Here is a 19268-nt window from a genome sequence, read left to right on the forward strand (position 1 = left end):
TATTATATTGTGCCCCTCATACTTTTTAGGTATAGCATAAATTCCAATGTTATTTCATCTCAGTCTATTTTCTAACTCATCCAATTTTTCTATGATCCAGTTATTTTGTTTTAAAAGAAATTCATTCTGAGACTCACCTTCATGTATTCCTCCTTCGGGATCAATCAAGGTTTCTTTCATACTGTTGATTTGTGCACTTTGTTGTTTCATAAGAATTTCAAAATGTTCCATCATCTTTCTGGCCACATATTTCAGACTTTCTAGTCTGATATTCAGTTTGTCTATTTTAGTAATATATCCTACATATTAGATAATATTGACTGGATGTCTTTTTTAACACAAGAATCCTGAATACCATTCCATGAGTGAGTCATGTTGAAATATCTTCTCTTTTATCCAAGCAGTTGAAATTCTGACAGGAAAAAAATACAACTTTTGAAGAACTTGAAAGTATAAATATGTTATCTTACTATTAATGAAAAAAAATAGTTAACTAGTATCCCCAAATTTTAATTTTTAATTACATTTTCCATCAGAGAAAAGTTTTCAGTCACAGAGCTTTCAGCAATTGCTGCTGTCGGTTAGCTATCTTGTCCATGCCCCCACTTAAAGCCATATTTTTGACAGACCAAAATTGTGCTTTTACCAAATTATTATTGTTTGATTATTAGTTTCCTGACTATGGATTCTTTATCTTTAGTTGTTAGTTATTACCCAAACATTGTCCAAGTATTTACAAACATAATTTTCACTGCACATTCCAGGTCTTACCATTCTCTGTTTTCTCCATCATCCACTATCCTCCTTTATTCAAGTTCATTCTTTTTGCCATCTTGAAAAGACAGACATATCCAGGAGGGCTAAATCTTAGGATGTATAAAGAAGAAAAGAAAGAAAAACAAACAGTAGGAATTGTTTGCAAAGAAATGTATCCAGTTTATTCCTCAGTGAACATACTTGCTAGTAGAAATTTGGCTACATTGGCTACCTTTTACAACAACCTTCATGCCTCTGACTACCTCCTCAACAACCTCTGCCCCTCATGTATGCTTTCTTTGCCTTGTCTCCCTCCTACTTTTGTTTTTATTTATACTTACATGTTGACTATGCCTCTGTTACCCCTCACATGTCTCCTCTCTTCTCATGTCTGCTACTCTTGTCGCACACACTGATTTCCTTCTTCACCCTCTTGTCTACTACTGTGCTTCCCTGTTGTGCTGTCTTCTTATTCAGATAGTAATCAGGAATGTAGTGGAGTTCATACTTTTGATGACTTTGGCAATGTCTGGCATGTCTCTTCCAGTCCAGTTTTTGACATGTATATTTTATTTGTATAAGAATTCTATTACAGACTATTATTAATTACTGTGTACTTTGGAGCTTTCCTCCATAGGTCTCTGCTAAAAATGGGATCCTTGGACCCCAGTCAGTCTTTCCTTGTACACAAATGTCAAATAAATAAACTGGACTGTTGCTCCTCACTGAGTATACTTCCCTACTAGAAGACTTAATATATTGATCTTTGGGCACTCTCTTCTTCTCCTCTTTATTCATACTCTCAATTATATTTACCTGGTAGCTCTATCATAATTTCTTTACAGTCTTTCTTCTTTCTCCTCCTCACCCTAATATCATACAACTGAAATATTGTATTCACTCAATTCCATCTGACTTCCTCTTTCTGGCCCTTTGACACCTGATAACAGTTAAAACAAAATGTATCAGAACAGGAAAGTGCTTTTCTTCATATTCAATAACACAACTAACTACTGATGTGCAGCAGGTAGCTGTATGCACCTAAGGTAGATCATGGTCATCATTATAAGGTGCTCTTTCCATATAAGAGCACTTGATAGGCTAATAGCTAGCATCACAGTGGTATAATGTACACTTCAAACATTCAGTCCACTTGAGGTTCTATATGCACTACTATCATATGTGAAATGAGATCTGCATTCTTCTGTTAGTGGATGAATTGGTAGAAACAATGCAGCTGTTCAATAATGTTCTGTACAAGTGACATACACAAGGCCTCAGACTACTGCATGTTCATAAGAATGCTATATGCAGTTTCATCAGCTGCTGGTCAGTGTGATGTCATAGAAGATATTACTAACAAATTTGCCAAACTAGCAGTGACAACATATCTATTCATTTTGTAATGTCGGCAGGATATTTGAAACTGCTGACATTACAAATAGACACAGTTGCAGAGAAGGGTAATAAAACCCATGAAGAAGAACTTAATGTTTCAATAAATCTCCATTGTGTTTAACAGTTCCAATGCACAAAGTTGACAGTGCAACCTCTAACACAATCCCATGATATTGTGACATATATAGGCATATATATTTTCCACATTGAACATGTGCGCTGCCTTATTGCTTTGATGTAAATGTACTAGTTGGCAGAATAACCTCTGCAGGCATTGCTCTTCAATGCTTATATAAAAATATGAGAAGGACTGCAGAATAGACATTGTAACAGTAAATATGTATGTGTTACAAGGGATGGATCATGCATAACATAAGGTAATGATATACACAGATAAGCATGGCCATATCGCAGAAAATAACTGAATTAAAAGCCATGTTCCAACAGGTAATACCATCTGTGCTCTTTGACTTTGAATGATCTCACCCTTTTGCAGTCACTGACTGAGGCAAAACAGAGACCAATATGATGCAAGAAGCAAAGTGCAACATCACTGACCACACATTTGTTCTTCTGATGACTGATTACACCCAATTAACACTACAAGGCATTCATACTGCATACTCAATGCATGTGGTAGGCTCCTTTTCTACTGATTGTTTCTCATCATGATCACTGACATCAAGACTCTCCAAGTAATGGAAGAATGAAGCACGTGTAGCATTCTAGATTCAGAGACCGATGTAGCTTAGCATGCTACGTGTGCTGATTTAAGTCACAGAAAAGTTAGACAGTAGAAAACCGATGTATAGGTGCACCTCATGATATACAATCACAGGTTTGCACATATGTTGCATATATTGCATATGTGGTCCATGCTATGCATGACAAATTACAAATAACTGAAATGTACTTGAGACAGAAGGTTACTTTTTACTAATAAACTTGTTTACTGCATGTTTGTTGGCACATTATATGCAAATATTAAGCCAAGGTCCTGTCTGACTAAGTTGGTGGTAGCTCAGGTGGATGTAGAAGATCTCACAGCCCCTTTAGAAAAGAGTAGGTGAAGTTCCCCTATGCCCTGGCCAAATTTTCCATAATAGTATATTACCTGGGGTGTCCCCTAAAAAGAGGCAACTAGCCTAGTGGGACTGACCAGTTCAACAAAGGATAATTAATTCTAGGTCACACAGTATCTGTCTTTCCCTGTATATACAACCATTAAGCTGACATGCATGGTCTGAAAATTAATCATTATAGTTATTTTTAAATGTCAAATTAAAATACTGAAATACTGGCAGCTGCACTGAATGTTATATGGTGGAGTGTAAGATAAAGTATACTGTATAGCATTGGCACTGATCTTTCATTGATAGGGGACCTAGCGATTGCCATAGATATACTTTTCCCCATACTACAGCATGCAGAAAATTAATCTATTACTAGTTGGACACACTGCGAATAACATATATGCATACCTATTACAATGGACATCTACTGGTTTGTATATATCCATAGGTGATTTCTAGGCTAATGAACATAGTTTGCCCTTTTTAAGCCTAGTCACAGTTCATTCCTTGTGTTTGTGAAGTAACCATTTTAACCATTATGCCAACCCCCACCCCAAATTAACTGCACTGTAGCTGTAGCTGCACTCATTCAGGACAACTCATCCTCCCAATATGAATTCCTCTAATATTCTCCTAATAGCTCAACTCACAGAAACCCAATTCTCATTCAAACTTGTCCCTACCACCACAATAAAAAATATCTCTTAAAACTAAAAACGACAAATACTGCAGCAGACAATCTCCCTCCTAAATTTCTAACAATTTCAGCAGACACTCTATGTAATCATACATCAATATTAATAAAGATATCCATCCTAGAATCATATGTGTTAATCATCCAGAAGAAAGCATACATACTATCTATTCAGAAAGGTGGACAATCTACCAATTAATCAAATCTCAGACCAATGGCCATTCTGCCTCCACTGTCAAAAATATTAAAAAAGTGTATCCATTCCCAACTACTGCAACATCTAAGCATTACCAATCTTCTCTCCCCTATACAACATGGCTTTATCCCAGCCATAGCACAACTACTGACCGTTAACAAAAACAGAAACTCTTGAACATAGTATCTTCCTTATTCCTAGACTTTCCAAAGCCTTCAACACCATCTCACATCACGAACTTTGAATAAAACTATCCTCCATAGGTTTCTCCACTACCTCCCTCTCCAGGTTTACCAGCTACATAATGGATAGGTACCAAGCAGTCAAATGACAACAAGAATATTCTTTTTTGCACATCACTGTCGGTGTGCCACAAGGACCAATAACAGGATCCCTTTTGTCTAACATATTTATAAATGACGAACCAAAAACACAAGGAGCACAGCTAAGAACACTTCTAAACAGCTGTAATAAAGCCCAGTATGGAAGGAGAGGCCATGAGGAACATCCAATACCCATGTTTATTTAATAAAGCAGTCCTAGGGTGGCCACGGTGGTGCAGCGGTTAGTGTTGTCACCTCACAGCAAGAGGTTCTCCGGTTCGCTTCTCAGCTGGGGTGCCTTCAGTGCAGAGTTTGCATGTCCTCCCTGTGGTCACGTGGGTTTCTGCCAGGTGCTCCAGTTTCCTCTCAAAGACATGCAGTAGGTGGATTGGACACTCTAACTTGGCCCTAGGTGTGAGTGTGTGCATGTGTATGCCTTCTGTGGAAGGTTGGGTGCCGGGCTGGCAACTCGACACTGTAAAACTCCACTGCCAATCGTGAGTGGACAGATGATCTGCTGTGGTGACCTCTAACCGTGAAAAGCCGAAAGAAGAAGAATTTAATAAAGCAGTCCAACTCAGCATAAAAGGCAGAAAAATTAAATTAAATAAAACACATACACTTTATACCACATTTTCATTCACACACTTGAACTTCCTCAGACAAGCAACTTTTCCCTTCCCAACCCTTCCTTTAAATACATGCATAAGCCTATCAGAAAACAAAATCTCTATCAATAAGTATATTGGCTTCTAACAGAGCCTCTTCCATTCAGTCTATTCCTACCTGATGAGGAATAACTGAAAACAAGTCTACTATATCGATGGTTACAAAAGTGATATTCTCGTTGTAATCTTTCTGTTCTATGAATTTAAAAAAAATCCCATGAATCTTTTAGGATTTCTTCTTATCCCATCGTTATAGCTTTTAACTTTTAGAGCCATTAGCCATTACAATCGGTCTGTTTTTTCTATCCATACTTAATTAAATAATGTAGGATCTATCAATTCATCATATTCTCTTAAGACTAAATCAATTCTAGAATAGGCTATATTAATTTCATTGATAGATACTCTTTGATATTTATCAGTATCACCCAAAATTTCTTCTATCTTAGCCATGTATATCGTATTGTCCATTATTACCCCCCCCCCCCTTTATCAGGCCTCATGACTCTAATACTATGATTTCATACTTAATTCATCTAATAGTTGTTTCTCTTCATAAGAAAGATTAGAATACACTTTATTATGACTTAATGCTTCCCTTAATTCTCTCTCCACTACTTACTCAAAATTTTTATGTTGATGGTGCAGTGGGAGATTAAATGTGCTTTTCCTTCTAAAGCCTGTTTCCTCCCTTGTAGCTCTATCATTACTACCATACATTATTTCAAAAATGTTTCATTCTCACAAATAATTTCAGATCTATAAGAAGCTTACTAATATCACATTTCTATTGGGCACAAACTTCATCCTTTCATAACTAAATTAAAATAATTTTCATTCAGCTCTATAGTACGATAATTAAATATATTGAAATTCTGAAATGAATGAACATGTCCTATCTGAGAAATACTATTTACTTCCTTGGTGCTATTATTTTCTACTAAAGTCCCTTCTACCACCGATTCCTGCCCCCTAGTTGTGTTGATAATGTACCACAGGCTTGTTCTTTATTCTTTCTGACCTCCATAGATGGGAGAATTCTAGGGGGTCTTGCAAGTTTAAATTAAAGTTTCCTGCTTCAACATTTTGTCATTGTCTATCTTCTCTAAACATATATTCTTCATTACCTACCCACTTTTCCCTGTTGTCATAACTACCATATCCACCCATATTTCTAAGATGCTTATTGTCAGCTTGCTTGGGCTTAGGGTAACTTCTATTCTTTTTGTACTCTATAATATCTCAATTTATTTTCTGTTTTTTTTTCACTTAAAAATAAATGTAGATTTTACATCAATTTTATCTTTGATGTTAAAATATTTTTCTTTCTCTTCCTCTACTGTGAAGAGTAAATCATTTCAAATTCTTCTATTAATATCCTCAGTTTTCTTATATAGCCATTCCATGTCTACTTCATTTTGTTTAATGACAGTCCTCATAATAGAAAAACTACAATTATCAAAAATCTGTAACAATTTTTTAAACAATTCACAGCGCTCTGTAATGTTATTCAGGTATTTAAATACTTTAGTCCTTTTGGCACTATCTTGAGTTCAAGGCATTGCTTTAAATACTTATTATCAAGGTTTAGAGTTTTAGTAGTTTGTCTGAGGAAGTTCAAGTGTGTGAATGAAAAATGTGGTATAACGTGTATGCATTTTACTTTATTTAATTTTCCTGACTTTTATGCTGAGTTGGACTGCTTTATTAAATAAATATAGATATTGAATGTTCCTCGTGGCCTATCCTTCCATATTGGGCTTTATTACAGTGGTTTGGATATTTATAAATGATCTACATGCTGCCTCCAAACAAGCCGACATTATACTACATGCAGATGATTCATCTTTCATCTACACAACTCCCAATCTAGAAAACCTAAAAGAAATTACACAATGATTTTTTATATGTATAGACACTTGGCTAAGTAACTCTCAGCTCCAACTTAACCCCAAAAAATAAAACTATTTATCTTCCCCCAAAACCCTTATCACAATTTCCTCACTAAATAATAACCTAATTGAACAAGTCCCACATACTAAACTCTTAGGGCCGTCATTAATGAGAAAATGAAATTTGACCTACATTTCCAAACAATTTAAAAAAACAAACAAAAAAAAATACCAAACACTTGGCCTCTTATACAGAACAAAACCCTATCTCACAGATAGAACAAGGGAAACAATAGCCAAAGCCTACATTCTTTCTAACCTACTATATACCGCTCCACTATTTACTAACCTACAAACCTCCAGACAAAGTTAGAACAATGCTACCATAAAATAGCCTGCTTTGCCGCAAATTGATCATTTAGAAAACATCACTTTTCTGCCCTTAAAAAACTTAGTTGGACTGAAGCCCCTCACAACCTCCACTATCATCAGCTACTTATTACTCATAGTCTAATATACTTTCCCTGATAAGAATCCAGACACAACTGAAAGGCATACTTCAACCCCACCACCTTCTAAAGCCCTTTGGTCTAAAGAGAAACTCCCTCTCTCTGTCATCAAAACCCTGAACACATCTGGAGCCGCATTATAATCACAGTGTGTTGCTACCTTCTGGAATGGCACCCTGCTTGGTCTTATACTTCATGAAAATCAGCAAGCTTTCAAAACAAATTGAGCACATCATCTTACAACATCCCTGCTTTGTAAATGTTTTTTACCAGGATCAAATAAATTCTGCTCCCCCCCCCACTCTACCTCTTCTCTCTGCCTTTCCCATAGTCTGACCAGCATTTTCATCCTGTATTGATTCTTCTTTCAATACTGTATGTGTAGTGAATCTCCTGACATTGTAAAAAAAAAAAAAAATATATATATATATATATATATATATATATATATATATATATATATATAGATTACAATCAAAATGTTGCAGCTGCAATGTGCAAATGTACAATCCCAAAAGCAACTTTTTGACATTTGAAATGAGCAAAAATAAAAATGTTGAAGTCACAACAGCAAATGCACACTAGCATTCGCTGTTGTGGATACAGCATTTCGAATACTGATCACACTATAGTGGGGATCAGGAAATGTACCCTTTCCCTCACTGTAGTGCAATCTTGGAGTTAGTATACATAAGTAGCAGGGGGGTGTGAGGCCACAGCCCCCACATGGGGGGTGCAGTGTGTTGCATGCCACTGGATGTGGAGGTAAGTTTGAAAAATGTCAACAATTCAATTTTGAATTGTTGAGATTTTTTCATTTTTTACTTTTATGGGTCACTATAGTAACTTTCGAAAATATTTTTCAAGTACTGTTACATTGTTAACCTACAGATTGTGTTCATCATATTGTATAACTTGCATTCCATTTGTTTTTGTACTTATTATGTGTGTTTTCTGTACCAAATGGAGCTTTTCACCCTGTCTCCATTGAAAAGGGGCCTTTGTGTCCAGTCTGGCTTCCCCTGTAAGCAAATGTAAAATAAATAAATAAATAGCGAAACATTTAAGATGCAAAATTTTGCACTCACTTTTTTCCTAGAGTGCATGTGAAATATTAATTTTCCCTCACAAAGTGTTAAATTTGGTTATTAGACTCAAATTACAAGAACAAGTGTAAGGCTTAGTCAAGAGGTATTGGTGATCGGTTGTCCAATGTACTTCAGAACTTCTGGAAAATAATTGCCACATTTAAAGGCCACCATCCAGAGAGTGTTAAGAGTAACAGCAGAACAGAATTATCACACTACATGCTGAGACACAGATCTGCCATTCCTGTATCTGAGATGTCTGTAATTAGTAGTCAAGAAATGCAGAACAACACAGTCCCATTTCCCTGTAAAGCTAATGACATCACTCATGATAGTTACTTATAAAATCACAAAGAAAGCTTAATGCAGTCCTGTGATTACAACATGAATCTGTTGCCCTCATGTAAGACAGCAGAACCATATGTGAATAAAATAGCAAGTTGTAACCTTCGTGCTGTGAAAGAATTTCATGACACAGTCTTTTCTAGTTCCAAAAATAAATCAGCCTTTATTTTGATCCAGCAATGAAAACAGCAACACTGTTTTGCTGTGCTGCTGTTTTCATGGCTGGCTCAAGATGAAGGCCGATTTATTTTTGGAACCAAGACAGATTGCAACATGAAATTATTTCACAGTGTGAGGGTTACTACCTGTTATTTTATTCTTGATAGTTACTTAGACACGTTAGAGTTGTACAAATCCCATATTAAATATTGGACTTACGCTCAATTAATAACTGCATATAAAGTTTATTACTGAATCCTTAAGTGACCTACTTCTTAAACAAACAATGTCAAAATAAATAAATGCATTCAGTTAGTTTTGCGTTCACATAGTATGTTATTTTGGAAGTGAGGACTGTCACTCACAGTTTTATGGTTCCAAAACTGTGCATATAGATTAATTGTGACTACAACATGTACAAGAGTTTGTCTTAATTTAACACAATATTGCACATTCCTGTACTGCTGACTCACTATATCTGTTTTGCAATATCCCATACTTATGATATGCTTCTATTAAAATGTAACTTTCACTCCAAATTACTCTATAAAATGTCTGCACTTGTTCTGTCTGATACAACACTCAGCTGGTTCGCTGGCTAGCTTTCTCATCAGCAACAGTCTCTAAATACTCCTCATTTCTCTCATTTAATACCAGTGAGCCTCAAGGCTTTAACCTTGGACTTTTTCTCTTTAACATCTTTATTGACATCTTACATTCGTCCTCCCAACAGGCTTCTCTCATCCAGTATGCCTACAACTCCACCCTCATGTGTCCATCAAACACTCTTACCCATTTGCACTCCATTACTCAAAATGACTTTAACTCCATTAAACACTGGCTGTGTGCAAACCAACTCTTCCTAAATCCCAATAAAACCAAGCTATTACTATTCCCCAAATCTTTAACAAATTGCAAAAGCAACTTCAAAATAACTTCTCTCAATCATACAGATACCAAGTTACTAGTAATGAGGTATCCCAAATGATGATCAACTGAAATTTCATATACATTTTATTTAAAAAACACATTAAAATACTCAGTATGCTCTACAGATCCAAAAAATCCCTCACCAACTAATCCAGAGTCATACGGCAAATACATACCTTCTACATTTTCTACTGTATGCCTCCCCCAGGTCTTACCACTATTCAAATCTCAAAACAAGAACCATAACTATGTTATAATGCAACTTCTACTTGCCCACAAAATAATATATTATCCTTTCCACTGTCCATCCATCAGTAATATTTTCAATGGGTCTGTATTATTTCATCAAAATTACAGTTCCACAAATACCTATTCATTGACCTCTATTCAGTGAACTACCCTTTTATCAAATGCACAAATCAGTGAACATTCTCCCAAGTAACCAATTTAGGAGCCCAACATACTGACCAATACACACTGCAGTATAACAAACCCACCAAAGTGGAGTGCTACACCGCTACACCCCCCTACTTATAAATACCAACTCTGAGATTGCACTACAGTGGGGAAAAGGGCAAATTTCCACATGTCGGGCCAACTAACTCAGTGCCCTGCGAAAAAGTTTGCTGCACTGAACATTCGATAGAAGGATGTTCACTGAATAGGGGTCAATGAATAAGTATGTGGAATTGGAGTTTCGATTAACTAATATAGACCCATTCTCAACAGCACCTTCTTAACCATCCACTTAATTCAAATGAGAAACAACTTCTTGAAACGCATGAACCTAAAAGAAACATAAGACATACTTTATACTCCTGTATAGTAGCAAAAACCTGGAACGAGATTTCTACAGATATTAAATCAACTCCTACAAGTCCCATGTTTTAGCATACCCTAAAAAAATACTTCTCAACTATAGGATCTGTACATGCCTTTCTTCTAGTTAACCTGACTCTTTTATTTCCCCCTCCCTACAGTCTTTCTCTTACACTCTCTCTTCCTTTTCTCTTCCATAATCCTCCCTCCTTGCAATCTACTAGACACCCTCTATCTCTCTTACTGGTCTTAGTGCCTGCCTTATTTCTCTCTTATTTCCTACTTTATCATCATCCTTAAATCTTCTTTTAACCTCTACTTCTCCACCTTCCTTTGACTTTTTTTTCTGTTCTCCACCTTTTGTACCTTATTATGTTGTCATGATATTCAAATACTTACATGTGTGTGTGTGTGTGTGTGTGTGTGTGTGTGTGTGTGTGTGTGTGTGTGTGTGTGTGTGCGTGTGTGTGTGTGAATGGATTTACTTCTAAACCTCAAATTCTCATATAATCGAAATTCATTTTCACGAGATGAAAATCACAAAAGACTAAATACCCAAATGGAGAATTTTTCCAAGGGTAAGTAAGCATATGGCCAAACTTAAACAAAACACATGCTGTAGTAAATAAAACCCATCTAAGTGGGGGGCTATGCCCTCCACATTCCCTGCATCCCCCCACACCCACTCTAACTATATATACCAACCCCAGGATCACACTACAGTGGGAAAAAGACATGTTGGGCAAATGTTTACATACCCTGGGAAAAATTAATCTGTTTGGGTAATCAAGGTTTCATGATTTTTGTCTCACAAAAATAAAGTATGATTATATGAGATTTTTAGCTTCAGAAGGGGATCCAAATATATGAATATGTTGGTGAGAATTAGGTCCAATGTGTTTGATCCTATGGTTAAAGTACACATTAACTGGTCCAGGATGTTTATGATGATAAAGCCCAGGAAATATTGTGTCTTTGAGTTTCTATACAAAGGTAGTTAAATTATCTCATGAAGAGGATATTTGGTTGGATGATAAGCTCCTCTAGTAGGTCTAGGTAGGAGTTGTGAGCTACATGGATCATAGAGTGTGACCCGTAGCTGGCCAGGACATAGTAGAGAACGATGTCTATGGAGATATGGACATGGATGAACTCCAGGGGCATAATTTGGTTTAACCAACCTGGACTTGTATTTGTTGTTGATGTATATTGAGACATGTCCACCATTAGCATCTGTCTATGCTGCTGCTGGTCTAAATGTGTGGAAGGCACTGTAGCCTTGCATTGCCACAGTACTTTCTGCAGCTTTAAACCAGCTCTCAGTAGCAGTACAGATGTCTACAGTCTCCAGAATGAGGAGAGCTTGTAGTGTATGGAGTTTCTTGTTTAGGTTCCTACTACTGAGTAGTAACACCTTTAGATTTCTTTGTATTTTATTTGCTATGTTGGTAGCTTTGTCATTTTGACATGGCCTTAAAGTGGTTTTAGGGGGGTGGATAAAGTTTCAGCTAATATCAGAAAGCCCGGGGGAATAGGTGCAGACCAGTCTTTGTTAGGCAATGTGGTGTGTTAACCATGTCTACCCAAACTTATAGATATTGGATTCCCTTGGAGAGACACCAGAAACTAAGCCAATTATTAATATCATTTTCTGTTATAGTGTGGCATCATCCTTGCTGCAGGTAGAATGCTGCTCGATGCAAGTCATATACCTGTCTGTGACACATCTCCAGAGAACTCTATAATGTCTCTTTTCATATAGTCCAGTGAGCTACATATCAGGTCATTTACACCCACATGGATTATGATAGAATCATATTGGCATGTGTGGTGCATTGACTTGAGTGTGTGCAAGATATTGCAGATCCTAGCTACAGATACATAACTGCGATCTTCTCCTTGTCCAGCCAGGTGAGAGGGGCATCTGTGTGTCATACAATAAAATCCACTATGACAAGAGTGCTGGGTAAAGTTTTAATTGCTTTATGTACTTTGTTTTTGTGGGAACATTGGGTGTCGGCTTATGTGTGGTGTTTGTTGCTGCTTTTGGAAAGTGCTTTAGAAATTGCTGAGGATAGGCCTTGCTGTTTATAGGCTTAGGAGGTCTTTGACATTTGGAAAGGTTTCTTTTAACTGCCTCAGCGTAAGAAGGCCTATGTGAGGGGTGGATACTATGTATGATGAATGTAGTCTGTGTGTGTTCTTGACAAGTCAATGCACCATACATGCCAATATGATTCTCTCATAAACCTAATTTACTGCCTTCTGCACTTGTTTTTTAGTAATTTGTTAATTTAATTGCATTTGTTTGAACTGTATTTGCCATAGTGTTGATACACACTCAGGTGTACTGGCCTGCACTGCAATTTGAATTGTATTTACTGCTGTTTTAGCTGCTTTTCTGTAAAAAATAAATAAATAAATAAATAAATTCTAAGCTTGTTCCCTGCCTTTCCTGTAACTAGTCTAGCCCAGATACAGACTTGCTGCATCCAGGACTGTTGGTAACCTTCTGAGCCCTCCAAGCCTTTCTGTGTTGGAGGGAAGCCTTCTAGCTTATCAGTGGGAGTGGTAAACACTAGGTAGCCTATCTACTATGGGAAGAGTGGGTTTTGGTCCAGAAATTGTAGTTCATTGGCCATTTGGGCAGTTTTTCCATCTCTTTCTACTTTTTGGTTTAAAAGCCCATTTTGTGTTTGGTCCCCACCTTTCCTGTAACTAGTGTAGTCCAGGTACAGATTTGCTGTATCCAGGACTCTTTGTAATCTTCTGAGCCTCCCAAGATGTTCTGTGTTGGAAAAGCCTTCAAGGTTATCAGTGGGAGTGGTAAACATCAGGTATCCTATCTATCAAAAGAGGAGTGGTCCCTGGCCCAGAAATTGTAGCTATTGGCTGTTTGAGCAGTATTTGTCCATCTCTTTCAACCTTCTGGTTTGAAAGCCGCACTTGCGCCTGTTTCCTGCCTTTCCTATAACTAGCCTAATCCAATTACAGAGTTTCTGCATCCAGGATTTTTAGTAAATTTCTGAGCCCCCCAAGCCTTTCTGTGTTGGAGGGAAGCCTTCTAGTTTATCGGTGGGAGTGGTAAGCACTAGGTAGCCTATTCCTCCACAGGAAGAGTGAGTTTTGGCACAGAAATTGTAGTTTATTTGGCCGTTTGGGCAGTTTTCCATCTCTTTCAATTTGCTGGCTTAAAAGCCGCATTTGTACTTGTTTCCCACTTTTCCTGTAACTAGTCTAGTCCAGGTACAGAGTTGCTGTATCCAGGACTGTTGGTAAGCTTCTAAGCCCCGCAAGCCTTTCTGTGTTGGAGGAAAGCCTTCTAGCTTATCAGTGGGAGTGGTAAGTACTAAGTAGCCTGTCTACCATGAGAGGAGTGGTTCTTGGCCCAGAAATTGTAGTTTATTGACAATTTGGACAATATGTCTGTCGCTTTCAACTTTCTGGTTTAAAAGACCACATCTGCACTTGTTTCCCATCTTTCCTGTAACTAACCTACTGTGTAGCACTATAATGCATTAAACTGATACAAGCATTCTAGCTTAGAAGAGAGACTTTGGAGTGATTAGGTATCAGTGTTCTGTACTTTCTTGCTGTACTTAACTGTTTTCCACCTAAACACAGATTTTCCAGCATTTATTGTGATTTAAAAGCTTGCTTTTTTTCACATATTGTACTTATTTGACTGCCTGCACTTGTAACAAGTCGTTGTTTGTTTAAATAATTTAACTGTTGTGGGCTACACACTAAAGTGTGATAGCCTTTTTTGATCATTTGTAGTCATTTAAAGCTGTTTTAAGTGTATTTTTTTACTATTTTTTCCTTATCTTTTCAAAAAAATAAAACAAAAAAATTCCTCATTTCCCACCTTTCTAAGATAGTATAGTCCAGTTTTCAGGCTAGTGCTGAATTCAGGGCTGTGATACTAGTTTCTGAGTTGCCCATACCTTACTTGGATAGAAGGAAGTTTCTCTGTTCACCTGTGAGAGGGGAAAGCTTTGAGCAGCCTATCTGTCCCTGGAGGAGTGGTTCCAGCCCAGAAGTTAGTAGTTTATTGGCCATTTTGGACTAATTTCTATCTCTTTCACTTCCCTACTATAAAAAACACATTTGCATAGTTTTGCATGCCAGGCAGCACAGGTTAGCTACAGTGAAATTATTCCCGGCTCCACTAAGTCTCCTCTTCAGTTTTTTCCTTGAAACTAGTCTAACTCTCAACCTAAGCACTCAAAAAGCATTCTACAGCCCAGCACTTGCTCAGACCTAATAGCAAGCACTAATATACCCTGACACTTGATTGCCCAGCAGGGCAAGGCTCTTTATTCACTCTTCACCAACCAAGTGACTAAGCAGTTCACCCTACTATTCAGGCATGACCAAAGGGCAATTTCAGGTGTACTCTCCAGTCCAGCTGGTGAATCTGGGTATATTGAGGCAATATTACAACTGCCTCATGTACACAGACAACCCTCTCCTCCTACCACAAAACACTAACATATGCGAGAGATGCAATTATGCAGCCACACTGGAGGCTAAGCTGTCTTCACCCAAGACTGGAACAGACAGTCAAGAGGAGAAGGTTAACACATGCACCACACCTCCAGCCACACATCTTCCTACTAAAACAGCACTGGCAAAAAATACACATAAATAGACAAAATCATACTCGGAGGCTATAAATAAAAACCTGAAAAAGCATCAGAGACCTCCAAAGCAGACACCCAAAAAACCTGCACCTCCCCTCATAAACCAGACAACACATAAAACGCAAAATCAGTGTACTGCACAATCACAGCCCTTAAGGCGAAATAACATACCTAACACACTAATAATAGGTGACTCTATAGTCAGGCACACTGATGTCCCACTCACTAGGCTGGACAAGCAGAAGGTTACTGTTAGTTGCCTGTCGGGAGCCAGAATCTGTCACATAACACAAGCACTCAGGTCACTCCAAAACAAGTACAAATATGACTTTGCCATTGTTCATGTTGGTGTGAATGACCTGAGATGTACCTATCTGAACTACATGAAAAGAGACATGGAAGAGCTGTCTGATCATGTAATCCAGGCTGGTATGACCCTGACCCTAAGTAGCATCCTGCCCTCACCAAGAATGATACCTCGGTATAAAGAAAAAATGATCAATTTCAACAATTGGCTAAGCTTTTGGTGTCATTCAAAGGGGATCCAGTGTCTGTCAGCCTGGGACGACATGCTCAACAAGCCGCGTTACTTCACTAGAGATGGCTTGCACCTATCACCCCTAGGCTTTCAAATAGTGGCCAAGATTCTTGCTGCCCGATACTGCCTTTTTTTAGGCAAGGCTCAAAAGTCAAACCCACCTCTGTAAACAGCACAATTAACAAAAAACTAAGGGTTATGCTACTCAACGCCAGGAGTCTAAATCTCAAAATGCATGCGTTCGAATTACTCCTCAGTATGGAGAACGTCAACATTTGTGCAGTAACTGAAACCTGGTTCAAGGCTCCAGAGAGGACCCCAGCACTACCGGGCTAAAACTCACACCACACGTTTCGGCCACAGAACACGGACTGAAACACAAAAGGAGGGGGTGTATCCATATTAATCAAGGATACCTACACCTCCAGGTTAGTAGTGCAGCATGATATCTATGAGATCATCCATGTGTAACTAACATCAGGCAAATCTACAGTGCAAATTGTGGCCTGCTACACATCACTGTCCATGACCCAGGACCACCACTCCACCTTTCTGGAGACACTGGAAAACATGAAGGTCCAACCGTACACCCTGATATTGGGTGATTTGAATTACCCTACCATTAACTGGGAAAACTACTCGAGTACAAACTCTCAGGCCCAGCGCTTCCTGGAATTCATCAACTCAAACTCCCTGGATCAGCTGGTAAACTCCCTTACCAGAGATGAAAACATATTAGACCTGGTCATCACCAACATGGGCGACGGGTATTCCACATCGGAGGTCAATCCATCACTGGTTAGATCAGACCATAAACTAATCACTCTGGATGTCCACACCCCACCACCACCCCAACTAAGGAAACCACAGTAAAAAACTTTTCCAAAGCAAACTTCACCTTACTTAAGACAGAGGTAGCAAGTTTCACAGCCCCCACGCTAAACAATAATGCTGCCCAGGATGCAGAAACCTTTACAAATGCACTCTATGAGCACCTACAAGGATGCATGGATTGTGCTATTCCTAGCAAAACCAAGACTCACTCCTCTAAGATAAGGAAACCAGTTTGGTGGACCCCTGCCATAAAATGGCTATACAATAAAAGGAGGAAACTAGTTCAGAAAAAAGCAAATCCCAAGAAGGAAAGACATCCCTGATCAGTATCAGTAAGAAACTAAGGTCCCTCATAAAATCATCCAAGGCTAACTTCGAAAGAAAAATAGCCAAGGATTCAAAAGATAACCACAAAGCCTTCTTTAACTATGTTAAGAATCTAAGTGGCAACTTGCAGATATGCACTGAACTAGTGCAAAATAGCACAAAATATACTGAACCTACTGATATTGCCAACATCCTAGCAGATAGATTCAGTGTAAACTTCACCCCCCCTCACCCCCAAAAGGGCCCACAACAATACCAGAAAAGTGTAGTGTCCCAGAAATTACAGATGCACAGGTGAAAGTAGTCCTTTCAAAAGCCAAAAACACAGTGTCAATGGGTCCAGATGGTGTCCCAGGCTGCGTCTTGCACCAGCTACAGAATGAACTAACCCCCCCACCTAAACATGCTGTTCAACCTCAGCCTCTCCACAGGCTATGTGCCCATAGAATGGTGCACAGCAACAGTTATTCCTCTCCACAAAGGAGGGGCCACAATTGACCCTTGTAACTATCACCCCATAAGCCTGACTAGCCTGGTCTGCAAGGCTATGGAGTGCATCATCATGGAACTCATTAACAAAGACATTGGGAACCTCCAAACACTTGACCCAACCCTGTTCTGCTTTGTTAAGGGCAGATCATGCCTACTAAACCTGGTTGACTTCTTTGAGACAGTCACTAAGGCCATAGATGGGGGAAAGGTGGTTCACATAGCTTACCTTGACCTCACCAAGGCTTTCAATACCATTCCCCACTCAGGTATTACAGAAAAACTCACCAGCCTGAACATAAACCCCTACGTCATGAGATGGGTTGCCAACTGGCTTACAGACAGAACTCACACGGTAAGAATAGCAGGCTCCAGGTCCAACTCTAAACCAGTCACAAGTGGTGTCCCATAAGTTTCGGTCCTGGGACCCCTACTGTTTGGCATATACTTCTCAGAACTGCAGGCAAACACAGGAGGACTATGGCTAACCAAGTTTGCCAATGACTGCAAACTGGGAGCTATAATTGACTCTCCAGCTGACACAGACATCCTCCAAAAGGGCCTTACTGAGACGGACACCTGGTGTCAAAGTCATGGCTTCAAGCTAAATGCCAAAAAATGTATAGTCATCCCATTTGGGAAAAACAAAACACCCACAAATTACTACATAGGTGGCAGCCTCCTTAAATCAGAAGATGTAATAAAAGATCTGGGGACCCAGGTAGATAGTAATCTCTCCTTTGACAATCATATTGCCAAAGTAGTTAGGAAATACTTCTATGTGGCCCATCTAATTACTAAAGGGTTCGCATCTAGAAATAAAGTGGTTATAGTGCCCCTCTACTCATCACTCATTAGACCCATCATAGAGTACAATGCCCCATTTGGGATGTACCTTACAAGACACTTCCAACAGCTGGAAAGACCACAAAAGTACCTCACCAAGAGGATTACTGGTCTCAAACATATGTCCTATGCAGCCTGACTGAAAAAACTCCAGCAGTACTCAGTGGCATATCGCTTACTCAAAGGTGATCTCTGCCTGACTTACAAAGCCATGTCCAACTCAAAATTGATGGACATGCTCCCCCAAAAGGAATCCAAATCACTGTGAACCACGCGCTCTAGTGAGCTAAACCTCACCACAGCAAATAATAGAACATCCTGGAGGGATAGATTCCTGTCACATTGACTCCCCATGCTTTGGAACAAAATTCCAAACTACATTAGGCAGAGCCCCTCACTAACACTCTTCAAGAGAAACCTTGACGAGTGGATGGGTAACAGAAAATACATCCCTGGGATCACTTCATTGGCTGTGCTTGACAGAGGATCAGTTAATTAATCAATGGGGTGGTGAAAGCCGACACACTCTGGCTAGGCTTATAAATGCCCTTGGGCAGATAGCCTAGTACCTACCTATGAACCTATGAACCTTGTTTGCTTGCAAGATTTTTGCATCCATTTAAATTATGTATGTGCATCTCTCAGATACTGTGTTTTTTTTTCTTGAAGGATGGCATGGTTGTGTGTGAACATGAGACAATTGCTACATTGTCTCAGAATGTCTATATCTACCAAGCT

The sequence above is a fragment of the Protopterus annectens genome, chromosome 1.part0 (genome assembly GCF_019279795.1).
Source record: "Protopterus annectens isolate FY-2018-M chromosome 1.part0, PAN1.0, whole genome shotgun sequence".
Classification (NCBI taxonomy): Eukaryota; Metazoa; Chordata; order Ceratodontiformes; family Protopteridae; genus Protopterus; species Protopterus annectens.